Source organism: Pan paniscus, chromosome 11 (genome assembly GCF_029289425.2).
Source record: "Pan paniscus chromosome 11, NHGRI_mPanPan1-v2.0_pri, whole genome shotgun sequence".
NCBI lineage: Eukaryota > Metazoa > Chordata > Mammalia > Primates > Hominidae > Pan > Pan paniscus.
In genome coordinates, this window is record NC_073260.2 from 80,336,636 (window position 1) to 80,354,869 (window position 18,234).

Sequence of the window (18,234 nt, forward strand, 5' to 3'; positions counted from 1 at the left end):
CAGGGTCTCACTCGGTCACCCAGGCTGGAGTGCAGTGGCACTATCTCAGCTCGCTGCAGCCTCAACCTTCAGGGCTCAAGCAATCCTCCCACCTCGGCCTCCCAAGTATCTGGGATTACAGGAGCATACCACCACGCTCAACTAGTTTTGTATATTTTTTTGTAGAGGCAAGTTTTCATCATGTTGCCTAGGCTGGTCTTGAACTCCAGGGTTCAAGCAATCTGCCTGCCTCAACCTCCCAAAGTGCTAGGATTACAGGCATGAGCCACCATGCCTGGCCTAATTTTATCAATTATTTTTTATATAAGTTCAAGGTATCAGACTGGAATATTTATTTTAAAAACTACATCTAACTTGAAAAATCCTAATCACTTAGCCTCTCAGCCAAGACAATAATATGACCTTCTGCCTACTTCCTACAGACTGGCTTTAAAAATTAGAAGTTAAAAGAACTAGAACATGCAAACAAATGTATCATAGCTCAGCTATGTAAGGTAAGTTATAATACTTAGCAATTTAGATTCTTAAAATAAAATGAATATTTAATATATTTGTCTCCAGGTACATTAAATTTAAAAGCATCTGTTCCCTCCATGAATTCATAATTAAAATGACAGCAATCAGAATGAAGAAAATCTTTTCTGAAGAGGAAAATATACCCTAGATTATCCAATGTTGACAAAATATGCCTTGTGATGGGTGAAATTCACAATATTCACCTGAGAACCTTGCTCAGTTGACCTAAAAATTCAGAGGTGTCTATTCTACTGAGCTGGACATACTCCATGAATATTTGTTTCCAGGTTGTGTGGGAAGGAGAAAAAATAAAAGATCTCTTTTTTGTCCTAATGTTTTAAAATATTTGATCATGAAAAAGAAGATTGGAATAAGGAGTTACTTAAGTGTTTATAAGCATATATACAAATATGTGTTTAATGATCGTATGTATATTAGTGCATAATTTTTAAATATGGGTTTTAATATATAAAAATACATCTTGATAAAATTCCTTGTATTTTTTTTCTCCTAAAAGAAAAAAGAAATGTTTGGGGGAATGTATCTTAAAGTTAGGGAAAACTAAAATGCATCCACCCTCATCACAGAAAATATCAAGACCACTCTGGCCTTAGGAAATGCAGATGTTCTGCTCCAGCAGGAAAATGGGAAGTTGTGTAGGACAACTAGGGTTGAATAAATCCTCATTCAACAGCAAGATTTTTCTCAGGCAAATGTAACCATCATTGTCATCTAATTCATGAACATCTTTTTCCCTTTTCTCTTTTACCTTTGTGTTCCTACATGGTCTATAAGTTAAAAGCCTAAAGATCATGGTGATGAATATCTTCTACTCTTCTTTGATAATATATTCTGGGAAAAAATTTCTGAAGTCTCAACATTAAAAATAGATAAATTCTAATATCATCTGTTTCCAGTAATGCACTCTAAACCAAGCAGGCTGCAAATTATCTATTTTGATTATACTTACCAGGAAAAACACATATATTTATCAATAGAATTGGGGTTAATTTGGCCATTGTTTTTAGAAACTGATGCAGGAAAACTGAGGTACTAAAACTTTAGCAAGTTTTAGGACTTGCTAAAGCTTACACAGCCAGCAGTAAAGCCAGAACCAGAAACCAAAGTCTTCTGACTCCCCCATGAGAACAAAATTAGTGAAATAAGTGTGTTAAAATACAAATTAGGAAATCAGCTACTTGAATAATTACTGACCCTTTTTTATTTATGTCAATGCTGTATACATTGCCATCTTAATTTTGCCATCAAAGATTTAGTAAGTTCTGCAATTTACTCAAGAAAAATTCAATGGAGGGGCTGTAAAAATGAGCTTTTCCTTCGGGAGTTCCCAGTGTTGTAAAAGAACATTGTACGTATATTTCTGTGTGACAAGAATAAATAATACAAAGATAAATCATGAGAGATGTGGGCAGAGCAAGTGGCATGGTAATTAGGATGGGTGTTAAAGACATGTCAGTATACTCCTGTATGGTGTCTAGATCAACACAGATGCTTAAAATATATTTAAGAGTTATATAAATGCATGTTTAACTGATGTGTAAACTATACATCCTATGATGCTGCAATAAACTAAACTATAGTTCCTTGAAAGAGATGCCATATTTTTTTAAACTTTGTGTTTCTGGTACATAACAGAGTCTCTAGTAGGACACAGTAGGTACCCAAGAAATATGCACGTATACCTGAATGGGTGAAAATATCCGATATGTTGAGTGGTCTGTTCATCTGGAACAAGCATGGCAAGCAGTCTAGGTACTGGACACTCAGAGTAAGTATAAAAACTAATCTTCCTTGCAAGCCCTTCTAGATCAAGCTTCAACTAATAGCTTCTACTATTAGAACTGTTTATATCTTGATATCCCTAAAATGTCATGTCTCTATACCTAGTGAGCACACCAGGTGTCTTTTATCTGAATGCACTGGAGTTCTGCATAATGGACTTATAAATCCACTAGCACTACAAATGCCATGAATTTGGTGTTCAAAGATGAGTCATATAATTTCATTATTCCACAAAGAAGACAATAAAAAGATAGAGGTAGGATTCTAATAGTTTATTTATGATTCTTCAGAGAAGCAGTTTGAGTTACAAAGAGGGGTTTGTTAACATAAAGGACTGGATAAGACTAAATATCAGAACGTACGGTACTGCAAACAGTAAGAGAGAAGTCAGGTTGTCAGTTTGTTAGTATTAGCAAGAGTTGGGCTTATTTTCTCAAATAAAGCCAATATGTGAAATAAAACTCCTGGAGCAATATGCCAGAACTTTTTTTTCTCTCTCTGTCTCTAGTATAGTCATGAAGGCAATTCATCAGTCAGATGGCTAACTCCAAAACACAATGGCCAAGCCTTTTAAATGACAGGTTCACCTGGCAGAAATAGCCTGTGTGGGCCACTGATACTCTTGGTAGTTTGCATGCCCTTTAATGATTCACCATCTGTGTATCTCAAGGGACTGGCTTTGGCTGAGCTTTGAAGCCTACAATATTAGTGTGAGTAATGCTACAAGTGAGCAACTATGGACCTGAGAACAATCAAGCTCAGTGGTGTGAAATGTAAAGGATCAAGAAAGCAGCCATGCTCAGCTGGGTGAAGTGAAGCAAAAACACACATAGGAAGGCATCTGGATAACAACCCTGAGGAAATGAAGAGTGACCTCCACGGCTCCAGGCTGCTTCCAAACAGGTTTCCCTCCCCATGCCTGTAAACTCTGCTATGCCCACAGAGGTAAGGCTTGAATTAAATCATTCACTGATATAAGATGTCAAATGCCTTAGCACCTAATTACACACTTCCATCAGGAAAACGAAAAGAAAGGAAAATGAAGCAACAATCCACATATTGACAGCCTGTATTCCCTGATAAAATCAAGATCTACCCAAACTTAGGGTAGACCCGTTGTCTGGAGTGAAATCATTCATTCATTCATTAGTGCATTCACAATATTATTTAGTAAACTTCATTAGGACATAATAAATAGCACAAACATTGTTCCTTATAATATTAAATTAATAAAAGCAAAAACAGTCACAGCAAATAACTTTCCTAATTACATTGAAATTAGTATATTTTGTATATAACAGATTTACTTAGCAAAGAAATTGTTTTCCTCATTATCCAATTCAAATATTAAGGACTCCAAAAAGTATATATTTTTTACTTTAAAAAGTGACACAGAGAATATTTGGGCCTGATATTCAAGAAGGCAATAAGTCAGGATTTTAATTCATTGCTATCCTAATGAAAAAATCTAAAGTGATATTAAAAAAAATCATGTGTCTTGCCTGAGAGAACAATATAGTAAAATTGTAATCAGTTGCTAAAGCTTAATCAATATTATCACATTGCAAAGTTTCTGGAGAGTCTTTTCTTTAATGAAAATTGTGAGGTCATGAAACTTTGTTGGTTTGCCTGAATTAAATCATCTGTTCCTGCCAGATAGCATCTGTATTCGTTGATAAAAATCAAGATCTACTCAAACTTAGGATGGACCCATTGTCTGGAGTAAAATAATTCATTCATTTGTGAGTTCACAATATTATTTAGTAAAATTTCCTAAGACACAATAAATAACACTAACATCGCCTCTTGTAATATTAAATTAATAAAAGCAAATAACTTCCCTAATTTCATTGAAAGGACCATGTTCCATATACAGCAAATTCACTTGGCAAAGAAAACCTTTTCATCAGATCCTGTCAGAGACTGTGTTTGTTTCTTTCATTACCCTGACCACAAGCCCAGGAATTTAAACATTTGTGGATAAGTTGGCCATTAGAGGAGTTGGAAAAAAAAACAACTCATATTCCTGTTTCTCTTGTATCTTCTAAAATACCAGTTTGGTAGTTCAGTGTGTTGGAAGAGGAGTTACATCATATTCCTAAGTGTTTAATTAGGCTATTCTGCTAAGAGCAATACAAGGAAATACATGGTCATCTCTTTCTCCGTTTTAAGAAAAAACTCTCTAATCCCAAGAAAGATCATGAATTCAATTGTAATATTCCTGGTTCTACTAGTTAAAGATGATTTCTGACTATAAAAATGTTTCTATCAAAAAATATTCTAGTCATTTTTATCTATAACTTTCATGGGAGGTGATACTAATACAACGAGTAACATTTTACAGTAAGAGTGAAAAAAAAGTAGATTGCAAAATTTAACTTTCTTTGCTCCAACAATTATACTTCTGAAATAATTCCTTACTGTAAAACTTCCTTAGGCTCATGTCTCCAATGTTAACCTTTGCCATGAAAAATTCATGTTCTCATCAAACTTACTTGCATGAAGCAAATATAAAAGGAAGCAAAGCTCAAAGAATTAGTGACAGAAGACAGGGAACATTTCAGCATAATAGAAAGTTCAGTGTTTTATTTTTCGATTCCTATTCCTATATTCCATCTATTGCATCAAATACAAATATACACTGAGGAAATGTGTAGCCAATGAAAATCTTATGAAAGAGACTATGCTGCTATCATGGTCCTGCTTAAATGATATTGATAAGGATTCCATGTGACAGCAGTAAGTCACATGTTCCTCCAGCCACTAGCTGAGTGATGTTAGGCAAGTCATTTAATCTTTCAAAGTCTGTTTTCTCATCTGTGAAATTAGAATAATATCCAGGGCTGCTTGAGGTTTAAATTAAATAATGTATGTGAAGAGTCTGGGATAAAAGAAGTGCACAATATATGACGGCTAAATGGAAACAAGTCAATGAATTAATCTTACTCGAGGCTGAGCACATTGGCTTACACCTGTAATCCCAGCCCTTTGGGAGGCCAAGGCAGGTGATCACTTGAGGCCAGGAGTTCAAGACCAGTATGGCCAACATGACAAAACCTAGTCTCTACTATAAATAAAAATATTAGGCAGGCGTGGTGGCCTGCGCCTGTAGTCCCAGCTATTTGGGAGGCTGAGGCAGGAGAATTGCTTGAACCTGGGAGGCAGAGGTTGCAGTAAACGAGGATTGTGCCACTTCACTTCAGCCTGTGTGACAGAGAGGGACTCCATCTCAAAAAAAAAAAAAAAAAATTAATCTACTCACCATTTTTGATGAGGAATAAAGAACAATTATATAACCAAGCTAAAACAGTTCTCAGAGTTAAACTCATCACCTTAATGTTTCTATAAGAAAAAAATGGAAAGATTAAAATTATACTATGCACTCATTTAAATAATTTATTTTAAAAAATGAAATCTGTGAAAAGTAATAAATGGAAAATGAAGGTACAAAGAATAAAGCAAAAAATCAAAAGAATGAACAAATCCAAATGCTAGTTATTTTGGGGGAAATAAACAATATATTAAAAAATTCTAAAAAATGTTTGGAGCAGCTATCTCTAGCCACTCAGAACAAAGTAGGCTTTTTCTAGGAATACAATATTGATCGTTAATAAATCCATTAATATAATTCACCGCATCAATACATATTAAAGGAGAAAAACTCTATGTAATCTAAATAGAGGCCAAAAATTTTTTCTATAACATTCAACACCTACTCACAACAGTGAAAAAGAATACCTGGAAAGTTAGAAAAAAAAAGGGGTGACTTAATTTATTTTAAGCCTATCCATGGTGAACCTGTAGTATGCATCCTTCTTACAGATGACATAATTGAAACATTTTTCACTAAATTCAGAAATGAAACAGAAATAATACAGGAATGACTTATTTCATAACTCCCACTGAACATTATACTTACCCAAAACAATGCAATAAGGTAAGGATGTAAGATATAAAAATTATAAGGCAACAAATTTAAGGCAAGGCATAAAATTATAACTATTTGTTAAGAGTATGACTGACTTCGTAGAAAACTCAAAAAAAGCCACAGATAAACTATTAAAATCAAAAGAAATGTAGCAAGTTGGTAGTATACAATATTATTATTAGGGTTTTTGTTTTTTGTTTTTTTTCCCGTTGTTGTTTTGTTTTGTTTTGTTTTGTTTTGAGAGAGGGTCTCGCTGTGTCACCCAGGCTGAAAGTGCAGTGGTACAATCCTAGCTCAGGGCAACCTCGAACTCCTGGGCTCAAGCAATCCTCCCGCCTCAGCATCCCAAGTAGTTAGGACTACAAGCATGTACCGCCTCACCTGGCTAAATTTGGTTTTTATTTTTTCATACAGATGAAGTCTTCCTGTGTTAACCAGGCTGGTCTTGAACTCCTAGACTTAAGAGATCCTCCCGCCTCAGCCTCTGAAAGTGCTGAGATTACAGACATGAGCCCTTGTGCTCAGCCACAATACTATTTTTAAAATAAGGTTTTGTTTCACCAATATAAACCAATTATGTGACATAATAAGAAAAATAAAAGACATTTCCTATGGTAACAAGAACTATGAAGTACTTAGTAGTCAATCTAATAAAAATTTACAAAATATTTCTAGTGAAAATCTTATTTAAAGGCCTAATAGAAGACTGCTATAGTCTATTCAGACTACAGTAACAAAATACTTTAGACTAGTGCTATGGTTTGAATTTCTTTTCTGTCCGAAACTGATCTTGCAACTTAAAACCCAGTGCAGTGGTATTAAGCAGTAGGGCCTTGAGGAGGTGATTTGGTCATGAGATCTCTGTCCTCATGGATAGAATTAGTGGACTTATAAAAAGGGCTTGAGGGAGTGTTTGTCTCCCATCTCTTTTGGCCTCTTCCATCATCTGAGAATGCAGCAACAAAGCACCACGTTGGAAGCAGAGAGCAAGCCCTTACCAAACATCAAATCTACTGGCACTTTGATATTGTCAACCTCCAGAACTGGGCGAAATAAATTCCTGCTACTTTTTATTTAATTTAATTTATTTATTTATTTATTTATTTATTTATTTTTGAGAAAAAGTTTCACTCTTGTTGCCCAGGCTGGAGTGCAGTGGCGCCAACTTGGCTCATCGCAACCTCCGCCTCCCGGGTTCAAGCGATTCTCCTGCCTCAGCCTCCTAAGTAGCTGGGATTACAAGCATGCGCCACCATGCCCGGCTATTTGTATTTTTGGTAGAGACGGAGTTTCTCCATGTTGGTCAGGCTGGGCTCAAACTCCCAACCTCAGGTGATCCGCCCACCTAGGCTTCCCAAAGTGCTGGGATCACAGGCATGAGCCACCACGTCTGGCCTTCAAATTCCTACTATCTATCAATCACCCAGTCTGAGGTGTTTTGTTACAGCAGCATAAACAGACAAGAACAACTGGGTAATTTATAAACGACAGAAATGTATTGTTCACAGTTCTGGAGCTTGGGAAGTTTAAAAGTTTAAAATCAAGGTGCCCACAGATTTAGCGTCTGGACAAGGCTTGCTGTCTGCTTTGGCACTTTCTCACAGCCTTCAGATGGCAGAACAGGTAAGGCAGCTTTCTTCATCCTCTTTTATTTTTTATTTTCATTTTATTTTATTTTTTTTATTTTTGAGACGGAGTCTTGCTCTGTCGCCCAGGCTGGAGTGCAGTGGTGTGATCTCGGCTCACTGCAAGCTCCACCTCCCGGGTTCAAGCCATTCTCCTGCCTCAGCCTCCCAAGTAGCTGGGACTACAGGTGCCTGCCACTATGCCTGGCTAATTTTTTGTATTTTTAGTAGAGACGGGGTTTCACCGCGTTAGCCAGGATGGTCTCAATCTCCTGACCTCGTGATCTGCCTGCCTCGGGCCTCCCAAAGTGCTGGGATTACAGGCGTGAGCCACCATGCCCGGCCTCTTCATCCTCGTTTATAAGATCACTAATCCTATTCACCAAGACAAAGCCCTGATGGACTTAATCACTTCTCAGAAGACTCCACTTCTCAATACTATCATATCGAGTATTAGATTCCAACATTTACATTTGGGGGGAAAACCATCATTCAGACCATAACAAGACTTGAATAACAGAACGAGTCTTATGGGAGGACTCAATATTTTATGGATATTATTTAAGCTGAAATTAATCTACTATGCGCAGTCATTCTAATCAGCTCAAGTGATTAGAATATGATCACGTGGCTCTAAAATTTATATGAAAGAGTGCCAAATGTTAGATACATTAATTAGGATACCTTTAGCTACAAATAACTGAAGCTCCACCTAAAAATAACCTACACTATAAAGAGACTCTAAAATGTAGAACCCGCTTTCTTTTCATTTCACTGTTTTGTTTGCTCTCAGTAGGGTCCATTTAATCGGGCTACTGTTATGCTCAAAATATGGTTGTCACATTTGCAGAAGTCTCATGAGAAGAAAACAGAGGCTTGCAAGGTGTATAACTATCCCAGTGTTTCTTTTTTCAAATTGAGAGGAAAATAAATACCCATAAACACATCTCATCACATGCTCAGTCCTCAACTAATCACAGGCAAGGGGGAATGCAATTGTCACAATTATTGAGAATAATTATAATTTTACATTCCCACCTCCTTAGGATTTGGATGACAGCCCAGATACCCAGAACTACATCACTGCCCAGTACCTAAGAAAGTACTAGCGTTCTACTGGCAAAAAAATAATGGGTGCAGAAAATGACTACTAGGTAGGAAACCACAGTGTCCAGGAAAATGGATATTCAGAATGTACAGAGTTCATTCAAATCAATCTTAAAAATAGAAACAAAATCAAAAATACAAACAACAGATGATTTACAGATAAGAAAATACAAATGTCAAATAAACATATGAAAAAAGGCTCAATTTTACTAAGTAATCATGAAAATGCAAATTATAACAATCATGACATACCCTTTAATATCCATGAGATCAAGGATTAGCACATTTTTGATTAAAGGACCAAATATTAACTATATCTGGTTTTGTGGGTTAAGCAGGAAAATCAAAGACATTTTATAGGTATGTATCGAACCACTTAAAATGTAATCATTTAAAAATATTAAAACCATTCTTAGTTTACAAGCTTGAAAAAGTACAGTTAGCTGGATTTGGTGCATGAGTCATAGTTTGCTGATTCCCCATTATATGGACAAAACTTTAAAAGTGTAAAATATTAAGAGTTGGTGAAAATGCAACTAAAAGAGTGTCCTACATGTAGCAAAGTTTATTGCTGCAACCACTGGAGAATAATATAGCATTCTCTAATGAAAAATTAAAATGTTCACACCTTACAACCTAATAATTTTTCTACTCACATTGCTCTTTAGAGAAATACTTGCACATATTCACAAGAAAGTATGTCCAAGTAAAATACCCAAAACACTGTTACATATTTTCTATAGGATACGTATAGATAGCTATCTGTATAAAGAATATATTTGAAATGACAGACTAAACTCCTAACTCCTATTATTTTCAAGTAGAACAAAGGGGCCAGGTTTTGAAATTGCTTTCAGAGGATCTAAAGCTATTTGCATTTTTTTCTGAAGTTTTTAACATTTTACAAGAAGAAAATGTTCATATGTCACTCGTACTTAATTAAAAATTTTAATGCCTATGTAAAACATCTTAAGAACTGGACACAGTAGAGAGATTAAGAAGAAAAATATAGACATAGTTAGCTATAAATTGTTTAAATATCACAGCTAAAGATTTTGCCTCAATATTAAAATATATATAAATTTTTAGATATAATTTAGGGGTAAAATTGACCAAACATTTGAACTCCTAAATATTGTTAAGCCCCAAATTTTATAAGGCAGTTAACCAAAATTTTAAAACTCCAAGAGTTGAATGTAAGTAATTAGGAATTTTCAACAAATTCCATCTATTTTATTCTAAAGATAACATTAAAAAATAATCAGACACTAGCCTTGCTGGATTTTGAATATTTGGTTTTAAAGGCCTTCCTTCTTGAATCATTTCAAATGAAAAACAGAAATTAATATACCACACACACAGACACATCAATCTTAGGTATAATGAAACAAAGAATGTGCATTCATAGACAAGCTCTCAGACATTGCCTTCCTCACATAAAGTGACTTACCTCCCTTTTTCATACACTTAATGACTAACAGGAATGAGATCCAACTTTTCCTTTTATCAAATGAATATTGAGAAGTCATTTCCTCTATGATCTGTCAAAGATTCTTTTAATTTTTTATTTTTTGAGACAGAGTCTCACTCTATCACCCAGGCTGGAACGTGGTGGTGCAATCATAGCTCACTGCAGCCTTGATCTCTTGGGCTCAAGATAACTTCCCATCTCAGCCTCCCAAGTATCAGGGACCATAGGCATGTGCCATTATGCCTGGCTGATTTTAAAACTTTTGTAGAGATGAGGTCCCCCTGTGTTACCCAGGCTGGTCTTGAACTCCTGGGCTCAAGTGATTCTTTCACCTCAGCCTCCCAAAGTGCTGGGATTATAGGCATGAGCCAATGTTTTCAGCTAAAGTTTCTTTTATTAACAAAGAACTATTCTATTCTAGCTCTGAGACATTCTTGACAATGGAGAGAAACAGAAGATAAAGATATATCAAAAGGCAAGAATTCAAACATTCTTATAATGTAGCACTGAATAAAGCATTATTCTGAAATTGTTGGGTCTATAGTAGAGATTCTTGGCAAAATGTCTCAATAAGTTCACACCCTGATGAAAACCCAACTCTGTTCAAAATACATATTTTCACCAGATAGAATTCTGAGTTGATTATTTTATGTTTTTTTGCTTTCCTTTCAGCACTTAAAAGATTGTCTTTCACTTTCTCCTGACCTCCATAGTTTTTGATAAGAAGTCAGCAGTGTTTCAAATCATTGTTCCACTAAATGAAATTGGTCCTTTTTTTTTTTTCTGGATAGTTTCAAGATTTGTTCATTATCTTTGGGTTTACTGAAGTTTGACTATAATTGCTCAGGTATTTGTGTGTGTGTGTGTGTTTATTATATTTCAGTTGTCCTGAGCTGCTTAAATCTGTAAAACTGTGCCTTTCAGCAACTGAGGAAATTTTTGGTCATTGTTTCACCAAAATTTTCCCCTTACTATCTCTCTCCTCTCTTTCTAATAATGTCCCACAGGTCACTGATGCCCTGCTGTTTCTGTCTTTTTCAATTCTTTTTCTCTCTGTTACTCAAATTGGATAATTTCTATTAAACTATCTTCAAAGTTACTGACCCTTCTCTTCTGTTGTCTTCACTCTGTGTTTCTATTTCTGATATTTTATTTGCCAAACAAATAACCTATATTTTGTTCTTTTTTATACTTTCTATTTGCCGGATGTGGTATTTTTTTTTATCTTTTCATTCGCCCCAAGTATATTTTTCTCATTGAGTGTAGTTCTGATAGGTGTTTAAGAATTCTTGCTATCCCAACTTCTGAGTCATCTTGGAGTTGTTACTCTTTGATCATTATTTATCTTAATGATGAGTCATATTTTTCTAATTCTTCACATGTCAAGTAACTTGAGGTTGTATCCTCAACACTCTGACTGTTATATGGATTCTGTTTTATTCCTCAGAAGAATGCTAATTTTTCTTTAAGTAGGCAATTAACTTAGTTGGACTCAAACTGCCAACTTTGTCTCTTGGTTAGCATCTCAAATATCAATTTCATTATTTTTCTTTAACTGGATTCTATTCCACATAATAATGGCTCTGGAATCATCCAGTAATTTGAGCAAAGTTTGTACACAAATTTGGGGGCTTCCCTTTTTCAGCTTTCTCTTTTCTAAGATTCTTTCCTAATATCCTAATGGCTGTAGTTAGCTTCAATCTCTATTCTCTTATTCCTTGGGCCAGAGAACTGTAGTTTCCTATCAAAGTTGTAGCCAGCCCATGCAGCTGTGACCATACACTGCCCTCAGGTTGAAGTCCACAGAAATCTCACCTCATGAGACATCCATTTTTCCTCCCAAATTAAAACTACCCTTCAATAAGAACTTAATCTTTCACACTGGAAGGAGAATCACTGTCAACTTGTTCTATTCTTGATTTGGCTGAATGGTGGCAGAGACATGGAATTGATTCTTAAAAGAGTTTTGGAAGATTTAAATTCTGCATGAGAGATTTCTCTCTCATGATCTTTTGAGCTTCAAATCTGTAGTATTAGTAATGTAGTCAAATCTAAGAGAGAATGTATCCCACTTAAACATTCTATTTTATATATTCATATTTAGAAATACCTAAAACATTGGTGGAAGCATGTTGAAAATATGAGAGGAAAAATTATAAGAAAGAAATAAAAGTAATATTGTTGTGGTAATACAGGTCACCTTCTGTGTGAAGAGACAAAATATTATGTTCCCTTTTAGCAGAGGCAAGAAAAATATAGTAATGGTGAGGACTTCATTTGTCTATAAAAAGGGATCAAATCTCATTTGGCTACAAGTAAAGGTTCTGAGAAGCTCTTGTCTAGATTTTCTAATAATCTCAATTACCCATTGGTGGAAGAAATGGTAAAAAGTACTACTCTAGACCTAATTTTAACAAACAGAGCTATTTGGTGATGGGGAAATGATAAATGTTTTATTAGTCCATTCTCACACTGCTATAAAGAACTACCTGAGACTGGGTAATTTATGAAGAAAAGAAGTGTAATTGACTCACAGTTCCACGCTGTACAGGAAACATGGCTAGGAGACCTTAGGAAACTTACAATCATGGTGGAAGGCAAAGCAGAGGCAAGTACCTGTTACCATGGCAGAGCAGGACAGAGACAGGGACATGCCATACTTTTCAACCATCAGATCTTGTGAGAACTCACTATCACTGAGACCAGCATGGGGGAAATCCACCCCCATGATTCAATCACCTCCCACCAGACCCCTTCTTCAACCCTTTGGGGTTAACATTTGACATGAATTTGGGTAGGGACACAGAGCCAAACCATATCAAATGTCTTAGAAGAAAGCAGTTCTATCATCTTAGATCACAATATCTACAGTAGTAAAGGTTGAGAAAAGCCTGTTTCAAATAACTTGTTGAGATATTTAGAGGGGCATGTTTTAAAAATACTATAATTAATGGTTCCCTAGTATGCTGTTCTAAGCATGACTCTTGAATGGTTGGACTCAAGGGAGTTGGGAAACACTTATTGATGCATTTCCAATTGTGGAATGGAAAAGTCATCTTAGAATAAAGAAACAAGGAGAAAATGGATGAAGGAAATCATGCCCCAAGAATGGAAAGAAGAATAAATAACCAAGGATGTGTATGAAACCAAGCTGTTAGGAAGTCTGAGACCAAAATTAAGTGAGGCATGTATCAAGTGCTAAGGACAACAAAACTATTTAAATGTTATTTTATAAATAAGAAAATGAACAAAAGAGGTCCAGGACCACTACAGGGGCACAAGGTGTTACATAGAAGTTTGATATAAAGAAAATGGAATGTCTAAATTCCTGTTTTTGCTTCTGATTTTTCTGCCAAGTATAAAACTAGTATTCATAAGGGAAAAGAAAGTCCAAAGGTAGTAAAGTTATTTTATATGAATTCAGGTTATTTGGCTTAGATGAATTGCATCCCAAGGCTCTAAGAGAACTTGTAAATGAAATCACTCAACAACCATCCTTATTTTATGAGAAATTTTAGACAAGGGCAAAGGAGTCTGAAAACTGGAAAAAAGCCAGAGTCAGTCCCACTTTCAAGTGGAAAATTATAGGTTTGGCAAACAAACTGCTGGATGCAAGGATCGACTACTAAAGAAATGGATTGTGAATACGTGGGAAAAGGAGCAGCTATCATAAATGTGTACAAATGGCTTGTCACATTCCACTCATGTTTTGCTCTGAAAGGATTATAGGACATATCTAATATGAAAATCCAGGACACAAAGCTAACAGGGACTTGGTGAGTCAATTGGTAAACAAATGGTTCTGTTTTTATATCCCTTTTATAGAATGGAGAAACATAGGTTGAATGCTAAGAAAGATTATCATTGTAGTAGCCAGTGGAGTTATTGTACACAAACAGCAAAGACCAGTAATTTGATATTAACCAAGCAAAATGTTGACAGATGTTATGGTTGCAGTGTCTCCCCCAAAATGATGTGTAGAAGTCTTATCCACCAGCACCTAGGAATGTGATCTTATTTGGAGATAGGGTCTTTGCAAGTGTTATTAAGTTAACATGAGTCATCAAGATGGGACATAATGGGACAAAATGCAATGTGATGGAAAGGAAGACATCATGTGAAGATGGAGACACAGGGAGAACGGCATGTGACAATAGAGGCAGAGATTGAAGTGCTGCAGCTGCAACCCAAGGAGTGCCTGGCATTGCCAGCAACCACCAGAAACTGGAAGGAAGCAAGGGAAGATTCTCCCCTACAGCTTCCAGAGGGACACAACCTTGCCAACACCTTAACTTCAGAGTTTTAGCCTCCAGAACTGTAAAAGAATGCATTTCTGTTGTTTTAAGCCACCTAATTTTTGTTATTTGTGACAGCAGCCCTAGAAATCTAATACCCTAAGTATGTCCCAGAAGCCTGGCTTCTGATCCTGTCAATTCAACATTCTAAAAGGAGTTTGATAAAGACACAAAAAAGGATGAGGAACAAAAATTATTAAGAATAAAAAGGTAAGCCAGGCACGGTGGCTCATGCCTGTAATCCCAACACTTTGGGAGGCCGAGGCAGGCGGGATCATGAGGTCAGGAGATCGGGACCATCCTGGCTAACGTGGTGAAACCCTGTCTCTACTAAAAAATATAAAAAATTAGCCGGGCGTGGTGGCGGGCACCTGTAGTCTCAGCTACTCAGGAGGCTGAGGCAGGAGAGTGGTGTGAACCTGGGAGGTGGAGCTTGCAGTGAGCGGAGATCATGCCACTGCACTCCAGCCTGGGCAACAGAGCAAGACTCTGTCTCAAAAAAACTAAAAAAAAAAAACCCAAAAAACAAAAAACAAAAGAATAAAAAGGTACTTAATTGAAAATAATTATATATAACTAGTTTAATGTAAATTTTTATCACCATTTAAAAATAAAACTACACTCCAAGTACATGTTGCATGTGTTCATAAGTTTTCAAATTTTGAGTTACCCAAAAACTTAAAAAAAATCTATTGCTTGTACTTAAACATTGTAGGTCATTCTACCATTAAAATAAATACAACTAGACGTTTAAATTTCTAGTAGAAGTTTACAACTAGAAGTTTAATTGTATTAGTTTACAACTAATTTACAATTTAATTGTATTAGTTTACAACTAGAAGTTTAATTCCAAATACAATACATTAAAGAGCTCTGAATAATGAAGGCTAGTTTCGAGAAAAGTGTTGGAAAGAAAGAGTTTCAAAACCATGCCATATTAAAAGCCTGACAAAAGTGACAGAGTTTAGTGTGTAGAAGAAGGTACTAGAAGCAGATGCTATACTGTCTGCAAATACAATAATGTGTCACGTGATGAAGCTACACTCTGAGAAATGTGTCGTTAGGTGATTTTGTCATTATGCAAACATCTAGAGTATACTTACCCAAATTCAAATGGTATAGTCCGCTATATACCTAGGCTATATGATACAGCCTATTGCTCCTGTACAGTGTGTCACTATACTGAATACTGTAGGCAACTGTAACACAAAGGTAAGTATTTGTATATCTAAACATAGGAAAAGTGCAGTAAATATATGATCTTATAATACTATGGGGCCACCATCATATATGTGATCCATCGTTGACCAAAATGTTTTTTGGTGCCTTACTGTACTAATGAGGCATCTGGCTATTTTCCTGGGACATCAGGAAGCTGGATGAGTTTCAAAGAGTCTCACACTCCTATTATTAACAAGGTATATCAAGTAAATGTTCTATCTTCAGTTTGTATTTAGAATAAAAGTATTACATTGTGGCTAATAACAAAATGCAATATTTAATTAAGTTTGAAATATATTTTGTTCCACATTTTAACATCTCTAAAAATAAGGAGCTGTCTTACAATTACTGACTGCAAGTTGGTGTCATAGAGGAGTTTTCGTTGACTGTGCTTGGACAAATTTGGACATGCCTGTTCACATTTTTGTCACCTCAGTTATGTGCATTGCCAGTATGGCCCATGTTGGGTTTAATTGTCATTTTAAAATGTCTTCAAGATAGTGCACTTTGATTTAGCAGTGAAATGGAACTATTATAAATAAACACATGGAAACAGCAAAAAATGCATATGTTTAAGATTAGCAGAGCAAATACTTGCCATAGGAGGAATGACTACAATTCTGTGTTTTCTTGCAATGCAACAATCAAATGATTTACTAGATCTAGAAAAATACTGGGCATTTTGTTATATTTTGTTACTGGTTTACATGCAGAAAAAGACTGCCTACCTTCTGCTAAGCAAAACAATTGAAAGCAATAAGTACTGCCATATAGCTTAGATTAAAGGACATTCAAAACTAAAAAGGCTGTTATGACCCATTTGTGCATCAAACAACAGTATGTCACGTTTTTATAGTTAAATTGGCAGCATTTTTGTTCTTAATGGTTTGTAACTAATGGTACATCTTATGATTGATAATCTCCTAGATTCAGAAAAATATGGCACTTTCCGTTTATACAGAACTTGGTCATTTACAAAGTATTTTCGCACATATTGTAATTGCCTTCAGCGGCCACGTGAAATAGGGGTAGGTCTGTTTTATAGCCATTTAACAGAGAAGAAGATTAATGACCAGTAGTTAATTAACTCGCCTATGGTAATACGTTTCACACATGATAAAACTGGAGAGTTAAAGGTTTCCAACTCCTATTCCAGGACTTTTTCTACTTTAAAAAATATAATGAATTCATTTTTTTCTGAAAATATTTATAAAAATTAAGGTCTAGTGAAGAGAACGTTTACAATATATAAAACTTCAGAAAAGTCTTTTCTTTAAATATCCAAAATACAAACCAAGTTAACAATTATCTTTTCAAAGCCATTTTTATTTATACCTGAAGAACAGAGGTTCTAAGAAAATAAAATTCCTTCAGAAAATTGTTTCAAGTGATACAAACAAAAGCCACTTATTTCTCTCCTGGGTAAGAATGAATAACTTTGCTATTTTACCTCCACTGAAACCAATGCAATTCTTAAATGGATTATTACTGACAGGATTTCATAATACAAGTTCACACATATGCATGACTGCAAATAAAATTTGTAATTTTCAAATATTTTCCTGTCCTTTGAGGCAAAAATTAGGCTAATATATCTCCTTGATACAAGCATACAAATATTCTAATTTCTGAATTTAAAATACAATTTGAAAAACAAAACAACTCTGGTATTTTATACTTTTAGATCTTCTCACAAAGCTCACTAATTCATTTTATTCACACTGCATCTTAATCTTGACAACAGTCCTGTGAAGTGTCTTCATCAGCAGCAGCAGTATCACCATCATTATCATTATCATCCTCACCAGCAGCAGCCCCACCATTATCAACCTCACCATCATTGTCAGCATCATCATCACCACCACCAGCATCACCATAATCATCATCACCACCACCATCATCATTACCACCATAATCATCATCACTACCATTATCACTACCACCAGCATCATCATCACCATCATCATCATTACTATCATCATCACCACCATCATCATCATCACCATTATCATCATCATCAACATCACCATCATCACCGTTCGACAGAGAAAGAGACTGAAGCTCAGAGCAATCATATAACTAGCATAAAGTCACTTTACCAACAAATGATAGAGCCAGAATAAGGATCTCTTTACTATGACTCCAAAGCTCAAGGCATCATGCAGGCAGTTTGGTTATATCTTGAGAGAGGAAAGATAAAGAGAGTAACTTAGCTAGATCATACGTCATTATATAGCAAAGGAAGCTCTAGATGCAATTTATTTGATC